Below are 6,000 nucleotides of genomic sequence, written 5' to 3'. Positions count from 1 at the left end.
TGTTATCAAAGAAATGCGATGACCGTTACATGTTCCTCTATGCTCGTTCAGTCTCATGTTTAGTGAATGTTGCTGTAGAAATCATAATTGAAATGAACATTTTTTATTGAAGTGAACTACAGGCAAAGGCTGCATTCTCTTCCCTTTAGAAGTCTTTAAGGAAAAATGTGCATAATGCGTATTTTTATATCAAAGTAAAATTATTTTTATACACATGTTGAGTTACAATAATATATCACTTCATCTTCCATATTTTTTCAGATATTTTTACATTGATATTTTCCATACTGCTTCTTAGAAAAAACAGTTTTAAGCTGCTTTGCTCTGTGAAGGAGATTTGTCTCTAACTTCACCACATATTCCTGAAACATAACATTGAAATTTGCCCGGCTCCATTGCGTGCAGGTTTGCATCTCCCCAGCGTTACCATTACAAGCTGAGGCATCAGTTTAAATCATGCAGCCACCTAAGCCTGTGCATACGCATGCATCCGTCCTGCTGTCCGAGCGGGCAGTCACCAGCTTTCCCTGTATAGCCTTATACAACCGGACCCAAGTGGGTCCTCGAGAGGAATCCACAAAAGGCAGGCTCAGACTGTAGAAAAACAGATCAAATTCAATTCAAAGAGAAAAGCCCCCTGTTACAGCCCAACGCTACTTGTTTTCCAACATGTTTTGCCAAAGTTTTCAGATAATCTTACTAGCTCTTGAGCAACCGTGAAGGGGGAATGAGTGACAGATTGTAGATTCTCTCTCTTCTCTTTTCATCTTGTCTGCTTATTTGTTCAGCTTGCACAGAGCCAGTACAAGGTGGTCCCAAGCCTTGGCTGGTGTTGGATGAATATAAGTAATAGGAATAAAGAATCGTTACTGGGAGTTATTTAGTTGCCTAGCATCACCTTTACTGCCTTTGCTGAGCTCTTTGTATTGTGTTTTCATAATGGCATGCTATAATAAACATCACTGGATTTCTAACTCAAAGAATACCTGACCCCAGAAAATATGCTTAGCATGATCTAATGGTTAAGGTAGGCAGCAGAAATCCAGGTTTTCTTATTTACAGGAGGAAACACAAACAAATGCATTCCGCTGTAGTTCGTTACCTGTTTTTTCAGAGCTGAATTGTTTCTTTTCTAATATCATACGCATGCAGGCATTTCATCTCACCTCACTAAGCAGTATGTGTATTTTATTGGATTTTCTAAGGCTTTTGCAAATGGACATTTGTTTCTTTGTAAATGGTCTGGACTTGTTTAACTTATCCTTCATTAGGCTTGATTTTTGTATTCTGAATAATGTGCTCTGCAAGGATAATAACAATGTCCAGGGATCAAAAAAGCACTTTGCAAATATGAAGGGCCAGACTCTGCCCTCCTTCACTCCTGTTGATTTCACCAAGACAAAGGACTATGCAATACGAAAGAGCAGCAGCCTGTTTCATGTAAACTTCACAGACCCTTTGTGCTGTTAAGAAACATGTTACTCCTAAGTTTTCTGTTAGTAAACTAAGGTAGAGGCAGCTTAAGCGATATATCCAGTGACTTGCAAGGGATTTAAGAGATGGAATCGCCCAAGTGAACAGCGTGTGCATGAGTTATGGAGTAAAACCTTTCACAAAAAGTAAGAATCAAGCCAAAAATTAATGTATGTGGGCATCAGCTGGTGACATGGCGGCGGGGGGAAAGCATGCTGTGGGTCCTCGTTTCTTCCCACACCACCAGCAAGCCATGCTATTTTACAGCAAGAATGAAAGGCTCTGGGCCTCTGAACTGTGAAGGTTTAGATGAGCCTGTGCCGTCAGTGCGATTTTCTTGGCACCCGGTATTTCCTTTTAAGCCCGTGTATTAATTCCTTCCCACTGTGCTACCACTGTTCCGTCGATGTCAGCAAATTGTGAAGGTGCATGGGAACATGCTTGGCAGCCTGCGACGGTACCTGTCCCAAGAATGTTTTGCAGTAACTAAAGGAGATGATACACTAAAAAGAGGGAGCTCTTAATGCCATTTCGAGGAAACATCCAAAATGCCCTGCCCCTATTTCCATATAAGAGCAGAGAAGGCTCTGGCTGCAATAGATGTTAGAAAGTAAAAAGAACAACAACATTTTCCACACTAAATCTAAAGCTTTTCTTCACTGCTGGGGAAACTGCCTTTTTTTTTTTTTTTCTTCTTTTTTTACCTCCTGGTAGCAGAGAGGCATGACTTATCCCAGCGGCAGTGCCCAGTCTGAAGCAGGGATTTGCATGCTGGTGTTCCATATCCTGCCTCCCCCGCCGCCCCTCGGCCTCTGCAGGCAGTCTCAGTCTGCTGGACTTTGAATAAATGATTGGCAGAGGGGGAATTTAGAGGATGGGAGGCCCAGAGACAAATCTTTGGCCTGAATCAGAAGTCTGTGTAGTTTGCAGTGGGTTATCTCTGGGACTCTGCTCTGTGCTAAAGGCGAGCTTGTTCTCTGTGTATCCACGCACTGTTTTATAATGCAGCGATACCTCTTACAGGTACGCCCTGAAGTGCTTTCAAGGTGGAAATTGCTTTCTTTAATAGGTATATCTTAAGGTGAGGAAGGTTAAGGAACTGAGCTGGATATGCAAATCATGCAGGGGCTGATCTGACTCTGGCTGACTGCAGTACACGGAGAATTAAGCCTTTGTGCTTGGGTTGTCAGAGGTTAATGAGTGTCCCAGCCTGCCTGAAAATTAGGATCTTTGCACCTCTGACTTTCAGCTTCCCTCATTATACACTGTAGACAATTTTAATTATCACTACCATGGCCATGCTTAGTCATTGTTGCATTAGGCTGCATGAACGCAGAACAAAAAGGCCCAGTTCTGCAGCCCAGTTTATCAATTAAAAATGTCACTGGGTGGAAGGAGGAGGTGGATCCCGCGCTCGCCTTGGGGAGCTCGCTCGCTGCAGATCCGATCTGCACAGCACCTTGCAAAAAGCGCTGATAAGCTGCTCAGAAGCAAAGTAAGCCACAATAAACATCCCGGTGGGTGGATAGTGCATCGCTGCCGTGACCCTGTCATTGTTGTGCCCTCTTCCAGAGTGCGACGCTGCCCCGGGGAGCCTGTGAAAGAATCGCACCTTTGTGAAGGCAGGAAGATGCACCAGCTCACAGGGGAAACATGGTTTTTGTTGAGTTTCATTTTAACAGCTCACAAGCCTTGTCTGTGCTGGCAAGCGGTATTCGATTTCCCACTTTTGCCACCAGTTTTAGCTCTAGTAGTAACGACAAGGGTGAGAGCAGCAGTGTAGATAAGCACCTAATAGTTTTCGGCATGTTGTATTCCATAGAGCTCCTTGACTTGGCTCGTTTGTTTAAGATGAGAGTAGCAAGACTCTTTTTTCCCCAAAAACCTTTGTGCAGGTATCTTTGTGCAGTGAGATATTCTCCTATTGTTTCATAGACTCCAAAATCTGGGTGTACCTTGAATCTGGGGTCTGGATCAGTGTCTGCAATGAAGTGGGTACTGAGAAGGTGGCAGTCGGCGCGCCTTACAAAACTGAGGAAACTGCTGTTGAGGCTTACTATTGTAAATTAGGTTTTATCCCTCAGGTGGACACTCAAAACCGATTTCAGTTTCCTCTGGATCTTGTAGGCAATTCTTCACTCACTACTAGCAACGCAGAGAAACGTAGAACTGTTCATATTTGTGACCGAAATACAACATGCTTCTAAGAACAATAATGAACAGTTTTTATTTCTCTGATACACAGTACTAGAGATATGTATATTTTTCCCTAGAAATACCTGGACAATAAATAATATTCCCCAAATTATGCTGGAATGTCATTATGAAAATAACTGTCTTGTTGTATTACGTGAACTACAAACTATTGCAATGAACTCGCCAATGCGAAGTCTGTAAAAGTCTCTCATTTTAGGCTTGCGACAGGAAATGGCAGCAGGAAGCGAACTGAAGGGGCTGGAGCTCAGTGCTCTGTGTGCGAGCGAGGGGATAAAGTACTTGCGTTTGAAATGCTGATGCGTAAATAGCATTCATCTGATGAATGATAAGGTTTACCAACATGGAAGCGTTATAGTTTTGAGTTCTTTTTAAGGTTATCTCTTCCTGATGAAAGATTGTAATCTATAGCTGCTGTAAGCCAGGGAACTCATGAATCCGGTAGAGTCAGTCCAGCACACAAAAGCAGAGTTTGGCTGAAGGAGTTTTAAGATCTGAACTCGGAGACACATAACTGAGCCCAGCTAAATAAAAATAGGTCAGAGGAAGCAACTAGATCGGATTGTACAGATAGAAATTTTTGAAGTGCACGTATTCTTTTAAATTTGATCTGGAAGAGAGAGCCTGAAAAGCAGTCTTAATGGCTATCAAGGATTTGGAATATGCTAAAGGTCAAGGGTGTTAGTGTTTGGTTTGGGCCCAGATTTTACAATGCAGTTAAAAAAAGAAAAGGTTTGGAATTCCCCCTTTTATTTGTTTTAATTGTCATGTAATAATTTGCAAGTCAGATGTTGTTGGTTGCATTGTGTTTACTCCCATTTGTGTACTGGTTACTGCTGCTCTGCTGTGAGTGATAGAGTAGTTTCGTGTTTCTCTGGGAGAAAAGTGCAAATGGACTGTGCTTTCCCCTGCCAGACTCTTATGGTGGCCACATGGACATCATGAATCATTGCTAGGACAATGTGGGTGGTGGAGGAACAACCCAAACAGAAAGCGTACATCTTTGGAGTAGATCCACCATAAATCTTTCAATTCGGCCATGCAGTGTAAAGAGAGGAGGTGGTGCTCTCTGTGCCCTTTGAACTGATGCAGCTGTCAAGGCCTCTGAATCTCAAAGTCCATTTGACAAAAACAAATCTTTCCAGCTCTAGATTCAAACAATGGAGTTCTAGTTTCTTTTTCCCTTGGGTTCCTGCATGCCTGTCACCTTGGTGATATTTTCATGACAGTGGTTTCTTAGGATGCCAATAGCTAGAGCAGGTGAGCTTGAACATACTTAAATGTCTGCTGTCAATCCCCCTCACCCCAGGGCAGGATCAGGGCCATTGTGTTCAGTGTGTTGGTGGCAAGTTGAGGCTTTCATCTGCACGGTGCCCAAAATGCTGTGCCTGAATGGAGGCACTTGCCTCCGTACCCCAGAAACGAACCACAGGGCCCATGCTAGTGCCCAGGATACCAAGACCCATGAGCCTTTCTTCTTCCCTCCCCCTCTTTCCATCTTGTACCTCCTCTGGCTCCATCCTGTACGCCCTTTAGCATACCTGGCAGCTTTACTAAAATATCTGAAATACGATTCACAGAGTTTGTTGCCTCAGGTATGGCAGTAGCATTCACGCCTTCTTGCACAGCAGGAGCAGTATCACGCTGCTTGAGGTATGCATCAGGCCTCCAGCCTCTGCCCATCCTCTTTGAGGTTGGGGGCTCCCTGCTTCTTGGGTATATATTTATGTGTTGCGCTCTTGTCTGGGATCACTGTAGGAGATGGGCTCTCATTGCACATCCAGCTATGCTAACTGCAGTGGCTTGTGTGCTCGGAAGCACCCATGGCCACATGTACCTGTTTTATCCCAGTATATTCATCTACAGCCCTTGCAATGACTTGCCTATCTCTGGAATAACAATAATGATAATAACTATTCTGATGATATCTGTACTACTTCACAGTGTCTCTCTGATTTCCAGCACTTTTGTACCTCTCTCATTGCAGATACATGCTTTATTTTAGCTCTGGGCAAGTAATTTAATTTCTTCGAACGTATTACTTTCACTTTTAGAAGCAAACAAGCAGGCTTCATGGGGATTTTGCTCTCAAACTCGCACTTTTTAGTATTCCCGCTGCATCACAAGCTAGCAAATAATCACAGCAGCGCTTTCTGGTTTTGGAATATCCACTTTCTAGGAAAAGTCTTGTTTGTAAAGCACAATAAGTTGGACCCAATGATGCTATCAATCTTCCTGTACCTCTCCCTGCAAAAGTTAAAAGGAAATCACAGCTCCCTAGGAAGGTTTTATATTCACAACTTAGAGCTGGGG

At 43.3% G+C, this 6,000-nt stretch overlaps 1 protein-coding gene across 1 annotated transcript in view; it reads left to right on the top strand.

Annotated features, from left to right (window-relative positions):
• NFATC2 (nuclear factor of activated T-cells, cytoplasmic, calcineurin-dependent 2) overlaps window positions 1–6,000 on the top strand; it is a 98,646-nt gene that overhangs the window by 50,580 nt on the left and 42,066 nt on the right. The gene's annotated exons all lie outside the window — the stretch shown is intronic.

Source organism: Pygoscelis adeliae, unplaced genomic scaffold (genome assembly GCF_000699105.1).
Source record: "Pygoscelis adeliae isolate BGI_AS28 unplaced genomic scaffold, ASM69910v1 Scaffold286, whole genome shotgun sequence".
In the NCBI taxonomy this organism is placed as follows: domain Eukaryota; kingdom Metazoa; phylum Chordata; class Aves; order Sphenisciformes; family Spheniscidae; genus Pygoscelis; species Pygoscelis adeliae.
Note: the sequence above shows the minus strand (reverse complement) of the source record. Positions and strands in the feature narration are given on the sequence as shown.